This window comes from Calliphora vicina, chromosome 1, assembly GCF_958450345.1.
Source record: "Calliphora vicina chromosome 1, idCalVici1.1, whole genome shotgun sequence".
Classification (NCBI taxonomy): Eukaryota; Metazoa; Arthropoda; class Insecta; order Diptera; family Calliphoridae; genus Calliphora; species Calliphora vicina.
The window spans coordinates 16,577,075-16,593,789 of record NC_088780.1 but is presented as its reverse complement, the minus strand read 5'-3'; positions in this window follow the sequence as shown (position 1 = coordinate 16,593,789).

Sequence of the window (16,715 nt, the reverse complement as noted above, 5' to 3'; positions counted from 1 at the left end):
TTTGTTTTTTAAGAAATTTACTTATATTAAATTAAGCAATAAACTCATAAGGAAATATTGTACTAAATAACCAATAATAACAGCGATGCCAACTACATATACATTACATATACAGTATATGATGTAATTGCAAGATAGCGGTCAATAATTAAAATGTAAACAAAAGCATGTTGTTGTAGGACAAACAAACAAAATGTAAACAAAACAATGTTAATGATTTGGGGAACATAATTGGGAGTAAAACTTATTTATGCCAGTGAAAGTTTATTTTTAAATAATATTTAGGGATATTTATTTGTATTCACAAGAGTAATCATTTTAAAAGAGTTTTATTACATTAAAAGAACTAAAACAAACGTTATTGTAACTATACATATAATTTTAATACAAGATGGCGGCAAAAAGGTTAAAACAACACAATCTTGTTGTAGGACATTTAAAAGATAAACAACACAGTGTTGATAATTTGGGTAGGATAAATGAGAGTAAAAAAGAAAACAAAAATACATACAGTGCTTGACAATACTATGGAAACTTATTCTTATAGTGCATTTACACCGAGGCGAAATCTAGTGGATTTTAATTGAAATCTTGTTCAAAATCTATACCGTTTACACCGCTGTTTTCTGACATTTAGCAAGATTTCATTTAATAACAAAAACAGCTGACTAACAAAACCCGCAGTAAATAAGTAAATTTTTAGTATTATAATTTATAAATTTAACTTTTATTCATATTTGCATCCATTGAAAATATTTATCAAACGCTAAAATTGTTCCTCATTTTTTATATTATTTTTTTTATTTGTATCTGTCAAATTTTACTTGTACAGTGCTGTATTTTTTAGTCCGTTATGAAGAAATTCACAGTTGCATCACTTGGTACTGAGTAGATTTGAGGAGATTTCCCCAAAATCTAGTCACGAAGTAGATTTCATTTTGTATGGGAAATCTCGTCAAAATAACTAGATTTGGCTCGAAATCTCATATGTACTAGATTTCGCTTCGGTGTAAATGCACTATTAGGTTTCATATTTACAAAAATTGTCTGGCTGTCTGGTAACTCGGATTTTGTTGGATATCCCTTGTCTTTTATTACTGCTTCATTAAATCAATTAAATAATGAATCGTCTAATTTGAAATATTTTGCTGGAATCTCTTGTATGGATACATAACATCGTTTAAAAGGGACCTGTCATATTATGCTTTATGATATGAGTTAGTCTTATATCTTTTGCCCTGTAAAATAGCAACACAACATAATAATGCCACCACTTGAATGTCTTATTTGTGTACTTGGCTCCAGTCTCTTTTCCTTCGGTCGTCTTACAAATTTTCTTTCATCAGTTCTTTGATAAATTGTACGTTTTTTATACAATTTGACAAAATTACCTAACTCTAAATAAGCGTTAATAAAAACTATGTTTTCACCTGACACCTAAAGTTTTTTTAAACCAAAAAACTTTGCTTTTCCATAACAAAAATAGAAACTCTGCTGGTTAGTTTAAATTCGATTCAAATTTTGTTTATGTCAAAAATTATTTATAAAATACCTACTTACATATATATTTCTTTTAATTTGTGCAAAATGGACGTGTTTTGAAAATGAAAGTGTCCATAAAACATTATGAAATAATGGATAATTGTGTAATAACATGTAAAAAACTTAATTAAAAGTTTAAATTTCGAGTTTTTTATTTTGTTTACATTATTTTAAGGCAGCCATATATGTAAGAGAGAGAGGAATCTTAAAAAAAGAGAGACAAGGAAGTTTCACTTTCACCTTTTGTTGCCATATTAACGTTCTGACAGTTATAAGAGTTTTAAACAAAATCTTGCTGCCATTTATTTGTTTATATTTTAATCGTGAAGAAATAAAACATTTAAGTAAATAATGCAGCAAGAAAATTAGAATTATTTATTGAAAACTAAAGAAATTTGTTTGCTCCGACAGCCGTTTTTTTAAAAAAAGCATTCCGTTGCGTTCAAAGTTAATTAAAATTCAACAACAAATCGATCTGCTAGCGAGTTTAAGTAACCCAAAAAAAAAAAAAATAAAAAAAGGTTGGTACGTGCTGAAAACTATTAAAATTAATACATAATATACCTTAAAGCTGAAAGACACGATTAAGTTATGTCGTTTGAGCCAAACAAGTATTTACAAATATTGTATGATATTTATGTAAATACTAAAACAATATTTTGAGGTATTTTACACAAAATGAAAATGAAATCAATTTTATGTTATTTATATAAATTACATATTTTAAAGAAATTTAACAAAAAATAATTACAAAAAGAAATTTAACAAAATTTATAAATTTTGTGTATAATACAAAATTTGCATATTCTGTTTGTATTTCTTAACAAAATTGTCATTTATAAAAACCTTTTAGTCTCCCCCTTCTAAATCAAATTCCCTTTATTGTTTAGCTTACATTTTCCTATTAACAATATTCTACCTAGCCCCTGTAAAAAATCATTATTTAATACATTTTGTTTATATTTTGTTTTTTTGTTACTAAAATCAATTAACGCTCTTCACTGCAACGCTAAATAAAATCTACAAAACAAAAAACTAATGCGTTATTTCATATTGTCAACAAAACTTGAAAAGCTTTTAAATAAAACAAAATAATATTAAACTTTTTTCATTTCATCACAATCAATGAATAGTTTAAAATTGAAAAATCCTTTTTAGCACTTGACACTAAAAAAAATATATAAAAATCTAATATTATTATTGAGTTTAAGGTTTTATTGAAGTATTTTAGACTTTAAAATAATGCAAATTGTTTATATTGGTTTTATAAACGAATATTTAACACAGGAAATAAACGTTTTTGTGTAATAATAGATTTTACAACAGATAAACACTTGTTTATAAGCGATTTCCATTTAAGTTGTAGGCATCACTGCTTAAGTATCTAAACAAAATATTTACCGTTAGATTGCTCTGTTCTCCCTTTCTCTTCTACTTACAGTGATGCCAAGTTTTGTATGCTACAGCAAAACAAGTACAAAACAAGTAGTTGCCATCACTGCTATATTTACCGTTAAATTGTTCTCTTCTCTCGGTTACTTACAGTGAAGCCAAGTTTTGTATGTTAAAGCAAAACAAGTGTAATTAAGTGTTAAGAACAAGCGTTAAAGGCTAATTAAGTAATTGTGTTATATATAATTAGAAAAATCTTAATAAAATTGTAATAATCTTTGGACTATTCTTTAGAAATGCTGTGTGTGTACTTATAAAAATTTACATTTAGCTAGAATTTAAATCAAAACAATTAAATTTTTTTGCGTTTCAAATTTTATTTAATAACTGTCGTGACATTAATTGTTGCAATATTTCAAATATTATTTGTTTATCTCTTTTTGTAATTTATGTGCTTCTTTTATAAATTTAATTTGCAAATAAATGTTTGTGTTTTTTGATTTCTTTTTTTTTAATTATTTTATTTACTCATGTTTAATCCTGCATCAATCCATCACGTAAAGCATATAATTGCCAGACTGACTATACACTAACCATTGTTCTGTCTGTCTTTAACACTTTTAGAACAACACAAGCTGTTTTAAAATGGATCTGTCTTAAGCCAGCCAGCAATGATTTTTGTTAACATTGACAATGCTAGACTTTCTTTTTATTTATTTTTCTTTGGTCTTTTATTTTGTTTTCTTTTATTTTTATATATAAACCACGATTTAAGCATGACTTGCATCGTTAATATTAAATTAGTGTGTGATGCTTGTTTTAATTTACAGAATTTATTACAAACGTTTAAATAGAATGTGATATAAATAAGTAAATTACCTAAAGAACTTTTTTAAAATCATGCTTTTGTTAACAATTTGTGAATTTAATTTTGGAAACCCCCAAAAAATACCGTTAAATTGATTGAAATATGTTGAAATTATTTGAGTTTAACTTAAATAATATTAAAAAAATATTTACCTTTTTTTCGAATTTTAACTATTCGATATTTGGCCTCTATTTAGATGGTTCTATTTAGATTATTCCCCTCGTACTAAAAAAAGGTTTGAAAGTTTGGTGAAACATTCAAAATATACATTAGGAATAATGAAATTGCTTCTTTATTATACCCTTCATCGTCGTGAGAAGGGTATATGTATATAAGTTTGTCATTCCATTTGTAATTTCCACAATACAATTTTCGACCTTATAAAGTATATATATTCTGGATCCTTATAGATAGCGGAGTCGATTAAGCCATGTCCGTCTCTCTGTCTGTTGAAATCAATTTTCTGAAGACTCCAGATATCCTCGGGATCCAAATCTTCTAAAAATTCTATCAAACATGCTTTCGAGAAGTTTCCTAGTTAAAATAACAAAATCCGTCCATAAATAACGGAGATATGAGCAAAAAACCGGGACAACCTCGATTTTTTACCTATTTTTGATCTATATCTGAATTACTAAGTCATTAATAAAGACAATATTGATATCTAATGATAGATATTTCAAAGTCCATTGCAGCGATGTAGATAGTTGGACCTACAATGGATCAAAATCGGGAAAAATATTTTTTAACCCGAATTTTTTTTTCATCAAAAAATATTTTTTGGCATAAAAAAAATATTTAAAAACAAAAAAAAATATTTGGAAAAATTTTTTTTAAAAAAATTTGGAAAAAACTTTTTTTTTTAAAAAAAAATTGGAAAAAAAAATTGTAAAAAAATTTTTGAAAAACAATTTAAAAAAAATAAAAATTAAATTTTGTTTACCGAAAAAAATTTTAAAGTATAATTTGGTGAAAGGTATATAAGATTCGGCAAAGCCGAATATAGTTCTCTTATTTGTTATTGTTTTTAATATTAAATTCTAAACTTAAAAAATTCTCAGTTTAAAATTATAGCAAAATAAATGTTTTGATTTAATTTAACATCAATATTGTGGTAGCAAAATGAATGCGACATATTTCAGTGAAAATATTCAATATTAAGAGCTATAGTTAGTGCTAACTTTAAGTTTTTATTGTTAATGCTTGTTTATAGCTTTTAAAAAATTAAATTAAACGATTTAAATAGTTTTTACATTTCTTCAAAAGCCATTGAAGTTAGTTTGTCTTACAATAACAACGTTGTGTTCATTACATTATTTTTTAATCCCAAAATATGCTCCCCTAATCATCAACAATGTTTTGTTTACATTTTGTTGTTTTGTCCTCCTTTGTTTACATTTTAATTTCTGACCTTCTGATTGTTTAGTACAAAATTTTCTTTATAATTCAGTGCTTAAGTTAATACAATTTAATTTCTTTATATATTTCTTAAAAATAAACTCTATTACTATTTAAAAATTAATAAATTGTTGTTTATTAATCCCAAAAGTGATAATCTAAATAAAAAAAAATCCAAAATATTGTAGATTGCAAAATATGGACATAGAACTATATCTCGAGAAGGCTGGTTTATCAGATGCGTTTCTAAAGGAAAGCTAAATATTTCAAAGGGGCCGATTGAATCTTTAATGGGTTCAATGCATCGTCGCTGTGAAGCAGAAATAAAAAACGAAACAATTTTTTGTAAAAATGATACCTAATCAATAAAATAATAATGAACCTTTCAGTTTATTTTTTATTTTCAGAATTTAATTAATTATGTTTTATTTTTTTTGTTAATACAAAATAAAATTATATCTTTAATTAATTAAATACTAAAGAACTTATTCATAAACAATTTTTAAATTTATCAAATGTTTATAAATTAAATTTTTTATGGAAATTTTGTAAAAATAAACCTTTTGATAAATTTAAAAATTGTGGGTTTAAAAAATAAAATTTTTTTAAGATTTTTTTTTTTTGGTATTTGGAAAAGTTTCAGCCACTACTTGTTCATCAATCTTAAATTAATCTTGCACAAATTAAAAACGGAATGACAAACTTATATAAAATATATTTGTGTTTCCAGTTTAATGGTTATTAAAGTTTAATGAACTTTATAATTAAATAATTTAAGTTCTTAATGAAACATTGCTTTTTCCAAACTTTAAACTTTATTAGTTAGTTAATAGAAATTCCTTTTAGAATTAGAATTTTTAATTAAAATTATTTATTAAGTTTACTTTTATGTTGTTTTAAATAATAACATAAACCATTTTAATATTATTTCTACTATTTATACTTAATTAAAAGCTTAATAACAGTTTTATTAATGTATTTTAAGTATTTTACTGTAAAAATGTATAAAATTGTTAATGACTTTTTTATAAAAATATATAATTATATGCAGTAGTTTATGCAATTATCTATTTATTACTTAGATAATCATTTTTATAATTAACACAAATAGTTTAGAAATTTATTGTTTTAAATAAGCAAAAGTGAAAAGCGTTCTTAAAGGCAGTAAATTTTTGCATTACTAACTCACTTATGGGCATTACTATGTGGCAGCATTGCCAACCATTTGTCTTAAACATCCTTTGACATAAAGCAGTGATGCCCAATTCTCTAAACTTTTACTCTGCTGCAGTGATGCAATACATTTATATTTGAGAATATAGCCTTGTTCAAGGTTTCGTCAACTTTTTTTAAAAAAAGTATCCAATAAAAAGAGTTTTTATATATTTTTTGCAGGTTTATTTTAACTCTAAGATTTATTTAGTGGATAAGTGTATTAAACATTTGAAATTTAGAGTAGAACAGAAAATGGTGAACATTTTTTTAAATTTTTAATGAATATATTAAAAATTATATTTTTTTAAAGCCTTAAATAGTTAATGTTATCGTCTGTTTAATACTTAAAATATATTTTGTAATATTTTTTATTTAAGTATATTTTTGTTGTATTTGTATTAAAATGTTATAAAAAGAGTGGAAAATTAAATCAACTTAAAAACAAGTAAGAGAGCTATATTGGGCTTTGCCGAATCTTATATACCCTTCACCAAATTATACTTTAAAATAAATTTTTTTAAATATTTTTAGGTAAACAAAATTTTATTTTTATTTTTTTTAAATTATTTTTCAAAATTGTTTTTTATTTTTTTTTAAAGTTTTTTCAAATTTTTTTAACAATTTTTTCTTTTTTGTTTTTTTGATGAAAAAAATTTGGCTTCCCGATTTTGACCCATTGTAGGTCCAACTTACTACATCGTTGCAATGGACTTTGAAATATCTATCATTAGATATCAATATTGTCTATATTAATGACTTAGTAATCCAGATATAGATCAAAAATAGTTCAAAAATCGAGGTTGTCCCGGTTTTTTGCTCATATCTCCGTTTATGGACGGATTTTGCTGATTTTAAATAGAAAACTTCTCGAAAGCATGTCTGACAGAATTATTGAAGATTTGGTCCCGAAGATATCTGGGGTCTTCAGAAAATTGATTTCAACAGACGGACGGACATGGCTTAATCGACTCCGCTATCTATAAGGATCCAGAATATATATACTTTATAGGGTCGAAAAATTATATTGTGGAAATTACAAACGGAATGACAAACATATATAGACCCTTCTCACGAAGGTGAAGGGTATAATAAGAGACCTAAAATCGGCTCTGCCGAATCTTATATAAACGTCAACAAATTATACTTAAAAATAAAAATTTTAAATATATTTTCTCTTTATATTTCTAGGATATTCAAAATATCTGTAACTCCCCAAGAACTCTGGATGTGTTGACACTCTACACTGTGTAGAGTTTGTTACGATTATCTGTAAAAATATTCACAGCGGATGAAACTTATGAAGTAATATCGAGTTTTCATAGATTATTCATAATCAATTCAAAAATTTTCATAAAAATGTTGAGTATGGAAAATCAGGTCAAGTCACAGTTTTATATAATGAAATTTACTCTTTCTTCTTTTTTTTAAATTGGCATTCAGTATAAATTGATAAGCAATTCAGAGATGGAAAGTAAAAACATTTGACTTAAAAGAGTGATGCCAAATATTGATTTTGGGAACGCTTAACTTTTAAAACTCTTTAAAGGCATATTGAAAATATGTTTATTATTATGTTTAATTGATTTCCATTTATTTTTCAAAATTATTAGTAATTGTCTATTATTTTTTTGGTATTTTGTTCTGTTTTGTTTGTCCCACTTTATTAATGTTTAACCCAATTCAATAAACAAAAACAAAAAAATATTAATTCACAAATTCTATTTCAATAGTTTCTGTTTTATTATTTGTGATTTGTTTTTGCTTAAAACTATGAATGAATTAAAAAAAACAACTAACAAATTTCGGGTACTTCGTTTTCTAACTCTTCCTACCGCTCTTCCTCAAACTTAGACTTGCCTAATTTAAACGTATTGACTTTCTCTTATTATTTACTAGAAATGTAAACGAATCGAAGTTATATTATTAATTATTAATGTCACGTCTGTTAGCCCGCTTAAAACCAATTTCATATAAAGGCAAGCAATCGACCGTAGCCAGAACTAACACAAAAATATGTACTACATATATTTTGTCCGGCATGTGTTGGCCAAAAAATTAAAATGTAAGCTTTCTTAAAATTTAGAAAACAAATTTGAAAATTTTAAAGTCTTTATAATTCTTTCTGAATGCACTCGAGTTTTTAATGTCAAAAAATGCGTCTGTCAAACTAATGAACTTGTTAATTCACTTGGTTTGAATCCCTTTGAAGCAGTAGGAAACTTTGGTAGCGTTTTTTAAATACTTTGTACATCACTGATGAAGTTGTTACAAAATTATGGTGGGAGCTGAGGTGTTTTCGAGATGATTTACAGTTGTTCCGCTTCCTAAGGCTAATGAGGACCAGCATGTGGCCCCTCAAATTTGGTGACATTGTCAAACATTTACATTAACCCCTGGTATTTATAAGACATTCATTTGTTCACACACACAGCGAAAACAGATTCGTGATAGCAACCGAATTTGTTGCCAATCGAATGATTCTGTCTTAATGACCGAATTTTACAGTTGTGGCTACAATATTTTGGAAGGGGCAACTAAAGTTTGGTTGCCTCAACTGAAATTCTTCTTTATCAACTGATTTTCTGTTGTTAGAACTGAGAAATTCTATGTGTGCAACCGAATCATTCGATTGGCAACAAATTCGGTTGCTATCACGAATCTGTTTTCTATGTGCATAAATTTGCCTCGTGAGGACAATTCTTGTTCGAGTTGTCAGAACAATAGTTCACAGATTGATACTAGCAAAGGAAAATCTGTTGACATAAAAGAATTAAGATTTAAATAGTTCAAGTTTTGTCACCCTAACTTAAATTGCGCACCCACAATAGATCAATTTTGTCATTTGATTGAACATAAATTTGGTTATCACAACCAAAAGTATTTTCTCTGTTCATCCGCATTAGAACAATTTTGTGATTGATTCAGTCTATCATTTGATTAAACAAAAATTTGGTTATCACAAGCAAAAGTATTTTCTCTGTGTGACAGAAAAAAGAAAAATTTTTATTTAAAGAATGAAAATTAACTTAATGGAATGGCCCACTATCGAAAAATTATTTAAACCAATTTGATTATCTATACAATTTTTTTTTTGTATTGTTGTACTGTTATTGTTTACGTTTCTCCAGCTGTCAGAAAGAATTCCCTTTATATGGCATCGCGATGCCAACTTATTATCTTTCAATAACAGGGTGTACACGACAATGAAGTTTAACCAAAAATGGGATGGATCGGAACTGGGAGTGTGGAATCTTCCATACAAAGTCCCCATCCATACTGTGAAACATTTGCTGCAAAACATTTGAGTTTGTTGGTGAAAGTGGAACGAGGAATGGAAAAGGTAAGTCATCCACATTTATTCGTTCTCTACAGAAATGTCAAAAACTGAAAAGCGAAAACTTCACTGTGGACACGAATGCAGTTTCAAGAGAGAATTTAAAAATGTTTTGCTGCAAATGTTTCACAGTGTGCACCGGGACAAAGTAAATAGTTATTATCGAATATCTGGAGAACTATAGTTTTGCCCGAATATCTCCCTTATTATTGTACATAGTTTGGCTGAAAATTGTCGCGATTGGATTAGTGGGCGTGGCACCTCCCATACAATGTATATCTTTAATTTCGAATATCTGCAGAACTATAATCGTAAAAGTATTTAAACTTTGTACGAATTAATTTCTTATCACTATATGGAGTTTGGCTGGAAATGGGCGGAATTGTATTAGTGGGCGTGGCACCTATCATAAAAAGTAAATAGTTATTTTCCAATATCTCGAGAATAATAATTTTGAAAGTCTTCGAAACTAGTTTAACCAAAAAATGGTAGGGTACGGAACATGGGGCTAAGTCACCTCCCATACAAAGTAAACAGTTATTTCTAAATATCTTGAGAACTATAATTACGAGATTTCTTATCATTTTACATAGTTTAGCTGAAAATGGTATGGATTGGATTAGTGGGCGTGGCATCTCCCATAGATAATTATATATATGTACATATTTGAAGCACCAGATGGGAAGACCAAAAATATTGTATATTGTTACGTTTTAACCTTTTCAAAACGTTTGTTTATTTCCTTTAAATAAACCGGATACTTTTGATTGCAAATAAAAGCCGTTTAGTAGTTTAAAAATTGTAACAACTCTTTATTTATTCAAAATGTACAACAACCACAGAATTAAATAGCCACTCAATGTTTTTTTATACACGTTTATAAATTCCCAGAAATACAGACACAATTTATAATGTACACGAATTTACTTGAAAAACACAACACACTTTAAGGCACTCAGTTGATGTTTATTCGAAAAGCGTCTCTGATAAACTCACTCACGACTGCAACCTCTGCCACTATTTATAACACTGCCATCTGCACTCGAATATTCTAGATCTTACTAACACATACGCCATCTGTGGTGTACTTTCTACAATGTTCTTTAACTGAATATTCGAATTCGAATACAGCGTTGCCAACTTACGATCAAATCAACTGAAAGCTTTTATTTAATAATGCCCACAGATATGTTACAGTTTGTTATTACAGCACTGTTATTTGAAAGCATTATGCTACTTTTAAATCAGCCCTTAAAATCGTTATATTTGAATTGAAGTACAATTTCGTAACAATATACTAATGCATTAGAATAACAAATAATTAATTAATAAATTATATATAAATTAAACATTAAATACAAATATTTTTTGCTCTTTCTATTTTATTACAATTCACATTAAGGTTAGCAAATAAGAAATAAATTATGTATGTACTATTTATTACATTACAAATTAATTTTAAAAATTTCCCAGATTAAAATTCATTTAAAATGTTCATTATTTATCAACAACAAACTTTAAAATATTGTATATTAGAGGTTATTTGCCTTTGCCACAAGTGCTAACAGCAAAATGTCTTCAATAACTGGCTTTTACCAAAAAAAAAATAAAAACAAAAACTAAAATCCATTCAACAAAAAAAATGTTAATATTTGCTAGTTTTAAACTAACTAACAAAATACACAAATTTAACTTGTATAAGAAGCTAAAATTTGACACAGAATTGTTTGTAAAGATACACAAAAAAAAAAACTACAAATATGTAATCATATCCCAGCTGTTCTTGGTGACTGTGCCGAACTAGAAATTTTTTTCACTTAGGATGACAACTAGTTACATAATGTCCTACTTAGACAACACTATATCTGACCCTAAACGGTGCTTTCGCCGACAGTTTATTGAGCACCCCGAGACAAGGCGAAAAGAAGTATTGTTCGCAAACTACACGATCTTCCAGTCTCGAACACACCACAACTTTACACGCCAACTGAAGTTGCAGAAGCCATCAACACAACTAAGCCTTCAAAGGCAATATGACCTGACGGAATTTCCATGCTTGCGAGCGGGGAGTCGAATACCTGACAATGGTTTTTAACCTGCCAGTAAGGAGCTTAACAATACCCGATGTCTGGAAAATGGGTCGAGTGATCCCATTGTTAAAACCTGGGAAAATTGCGAGTAAGGGACAATCGTACAGGCCGATTTCCCTTCTGTCGCCTGTAGCGAAGACACTCGAAGGTCTTCTCCTCCCCCAGCTAACCCTTCAACTACCAGCAGCTCATCACCAGCATGGATTCCGTAAGATGCACAGCACCACCACAGCATTATTCGCCATAGTCACTCAGATCTCACAGGGCTTAAATCAGCAGAGGCCTTGTGAACGGACTATCTTAGTGGCACTTGACCTGTCGAAGGCCTTCGACACTGCCAGTCACGCCACACTCTCCCAGGACATCCTACAGTCCACATTGCCCAACAACATGAAGAAGATGGATAGTGAATTATTTGAGTGGCAGGCAGTCGTTCGTGGAGTTTAGAGACAAATGCTCAAAACCCCGTAGAGTTAAACAAGGAGTCCCTCAGGGCGGGGTCCTGTCGCCACTCCGTTTTAACTTCTACCTCTCTAAACTCCCAGTGCCCCCACAGTGTGTGGAGGTTATCACCTATGCGGACGACTGCACCATCTTGGCGACAGGTCACAACGTTGATGAGCTTTGCGGTTTGATAAATGGTTATCTCAACGAAATCCACAATTTCTTCACTGCACGCAACCTGCAGCTATCACCAACGAAGTCATCGGCAACACTCTTCACCACCTGGACGAAGGAGGTAAAACTCAACTTAGGCAACATGGTCGATGGCGTACAAATTCCGACAATGAACCACCCGAAAATCTTGGATGTCACTTTTGATAGCCTTTTTACCCCCTCAGCACACGCCACTACAATCACGCATAAACTGCGAAATAGGAACAAGGTCCTCAAGACACTAGCCGGCAGCACTTGGGGTATGAACAAAGAAACCTTGCTAGCAACCTACAAGACGATTGGCCGGCCAGTGGTTAACTATGCTGCTCCAGTGTGGTCGACTTCGTTAAGTGATACTCAGTGGAGAAATATTCAAAGCTGTCAAAATGCAGCCTTAAGGACAGTCACAGGCTGCCTCCAAATTGCCTCCGAACACCACCTTAATGAGGAAACTAAGGTTCTACCGGACAAGGAACAGTTCCTTCTGGGATGTCACCGGAGGAGTCATCCAAACTTCAACATCACACAGTTGGAGTCTTCCCCGATGCATGTCAGACAGAGGTATGTGCAGGATCTATTGGATCGTAGCTCGTATATGACAGCTTTGAACGACATTCATAGAGGCGCCATTAATTCCACGGTAGCAGGATACCGTATGAATGTCGTACTTGGAGGTCGCCCACCACCGATAGCAGACGCCGAGAAGATTCTGCCTCAGAAAACAAGAGTCGTTCTGGCACAACTAAGATCAGGATGGAGCAACAGGCTTAATGCCTTCTGGCCCCGCATAGACCGTGCCGTCCTCAACTTATGCCCAGCAGGGTCCTCATGATACCCTCCACATTTTCAACTGTCCAGTCAGCCCTACTTACTACGTCCAGTAGATTTATGGACCCATCCAGCAGAAGTAGCACAATTTCTTGGACTTGATATTGCATAACCCCCAGATTGAATATTGTAAAATTGTTCACGCTGCTACAACAACAACACATACGCGTCCAAATGACCCAAAATATATAAATTGGAGTCAGCCAAGTGACAATTACAGTCTATAAGGGATACATTGACTAAAGCTGATACAGAATCTTATATAGACACTGACACATACTCTAATCTAGACGTCGACAAAGGCTCTGACATAGACTCTGATATAGAAGCCGACATAGACTACTTGCTTAACTGCTGGGAAAAAAAAATTGGAAACAGAAACAGTCTACGAAAAAAAAATATACGTACTATTTTACACACCATAACTCTAACATTATTTTTACAAATAAAATATTTATAATTTTTGTTAAAGTTTTTTTCTTTATATTATTTATTAAACACACATAAACAAAAAAATACATACCTGCCTATATTTGTACTAAAGTTTATTTGTGTGTTTATATTTTGCTGTTTGGTTAATATTGATTTAAACAATTAATAATTTTTTTTCAAATAAACTTGTATGTAGTTAGTAGTAGTAATACAGCTATAATGTTAGTTAATATCTTTTATGAATTCATTTACAAAAAAAAAAAATAAACAAATCAAATATATTGAGTTTATTTATGATTGACGTTAAAAAATATTTAAATATTTATTAAATATTGAGTTTTATTTCTAAAATATTCTAAGTACAAAGTTGAATTTCTAACTACTTTATTAGTATTTAATAAATTTATGAAATTTTCTATTACGCATTCGATTATCTTTATTTTTTTAGCGGTTTAAATAAAATATTTAAGTAATTGTTTGAAGTGAGAAATTAAATGACATTGAAGTTTTTGAGAATTTTGAAAAATTTTAAATGATTGAAAAGCAATAAATGAAAATGTCTATGAAAATATTTGCACAAAAATTATTTTGAATACAATACATACATAAGTTTATTTTTACTACAATAAATATTAAGTTTTTCTAAGAAAACTTACCTTAAACTTTAATAACAATCAATTCTATTCATTTAATTTGTATGTAATTTCATTGAAATACTACAATTGTTACACACAAAATAATGCAATTAGTAAAATTACAAAATTGCTTACAATTTTCTCTCCACCTGCATTCACTGTTTGTTTATTTCATGTCTTCTTCTTTTTTTTGTAAGTTGTCTCTTGGTTACCAATTATTTTTTCTTATTTACATTCTATTGTTTACATTTTTAAGTCTTAAGTCATCTTGTTGTTGCAGCAAGTACCTACATGCATGTAGTATGTGTGTATGTAATAACAGCGTTGCCATTGTGCAGCAAAATTGTTACAATTGTCAAAAATATGGTAGTTTTTTTGGTTTTGTTGTAATTTTATTATTATACTTTAGTTATATAGTAGAGATTTATGAATTTTGGCCCAAATAATAAAAAAATCATGAAAATTATCAAAAAGAAGTACCGAATCTTATATACCCTTCACCAAAATAATACTTTAAGGCAGGTGTCGGTCGATCTATCTTTGAAAAAAGGAAAAATTAACATAACATAGCTATATCGACTCCGCTAGTTACGATCCAGAAGAACGGTAACGATAGCTTGCTCAACTAAATTGTCTAGTGTGAAAGGGGTCTTACGGCAGCCAACCTTGGTTTTACCTCAAGCATAGAGTATTTAACTAAAGTTTTTAAAAACTGTTTATTTAAAATCTACGGAATTTATGCTCCTATCATGGTATCATTTGTTTTATAAATATTTAAGGATGTTTTCAATATTGTGTAAGGAATTGCTAAATTCTCATTTTGCAGTTTCACGCCAGAATTCTTTATCACAGCTAATATATTTAAGTGTTTTAAAGTACTTTAGAAACAATTTTGCGATTGATATTTTCTATTAAAATTAAAAAATAACTTTAATTTTCGACAAACATGTTTGTGGGAAGTTTTGCTTTACTTCTTTAAAACAGTTTCGGTGAAGCACATCGATTGTTCACCAAAGCTTAGATGGTTTGTGCGAAGTGGTGATTTTGACACGGAAGACAAAGATCGCCCAGGCCAGCCAAAACAGTTTGAAGACCAAGAATTAGAGGCATTACTCAAAAAAAATAGTTCAAAAATCGAGGTTGTCCTGGTTTTTTCTTCATATGTATATCAGCCATTTGTGGAAAGATTTTGGTGATTTTAAATAGGAAACTTCTCGAGCATGTCTGACAGAATTATTGAAGATTTGGATCCCGAAGATATCTGGGGTCTTCAGATAATTGATTTCAACAGACAGCCAGACGGGCAGACAGACAGACATGGCTTAATCGACTCCGCTATATATAACGATCCATTTGCTCATTTGCTTCAACAACGTCATAACTCAAAATCCGGGTGTTTTGAACTGAGTAATACAAAATATGCGCCGTTCTTTAGACTTTCATATAGTTTTATTAGTTTTAAAAAAAGTCAATTATTTTTTTGTATGAGAGTGTTTTTAGTTGTAAACGTCAAAAATATACATGAAAATTCATATTTTCATGTATATTTGACAAGTAAAACTTTGGGTTTAATACAGATTAGAAAGATATTTATATCTACTATTTGGTTGGTTGGTTGGTTTACGTGGTAGTTCACTACGTGCGAACAATCAAGTCGTGCTTGCTAGACCCAACCTGTAGCTGTGAGATATCTCAGTAGGTCATTAAGTTTAGACCCGGCTACATCACCAAGGTTGGTCAATGTATAGTTGCCCATAGGGCTGGGCATTCGCAGAGAAGGTGTAAAATTGTTTCCTCTTTCTCCCTATCCTTACAGCTGCGACAATGGTCGTTAAAAGGGAGTCCTAGGCGATTTGTGTGCCTGTCTAACGCCCAGTGTGCCGTTAATATTGCCAGCAACCTTGATATACCCCTTCTATGCCGGGTTATCAGTTACATAGTACGTTTTTCGTTAAAAGATGGCCACATCAACTTGGCTACCCTATATGTGTCTAAATTACGTCATCTATTCTTAGCCTTTGTAAGAAAGTGTCTGAAGATGATACCTTTAATAGTCCCCAGTGGAATCGCTACTGAGACCGCATTGGAGATATCTAAGGCATCCCATTCGTCTGCCTATCTCAGGTTCGTCACAGAAGACGCCAGAACCAACAAGCGATCAAGTGTTCCATGACGAGTTCAGCTAATTTGGACTCGATAGCACCCCATTCTGTTACCACAGGAATGATGGTACCGTCTTTCTCTGTCGCCAGAGCCATTAAAAGATGATCTTTAACCACCTCATTAGAGGGCCGTCTAGCGGATGTAGTCGTGGTTGACGTGGT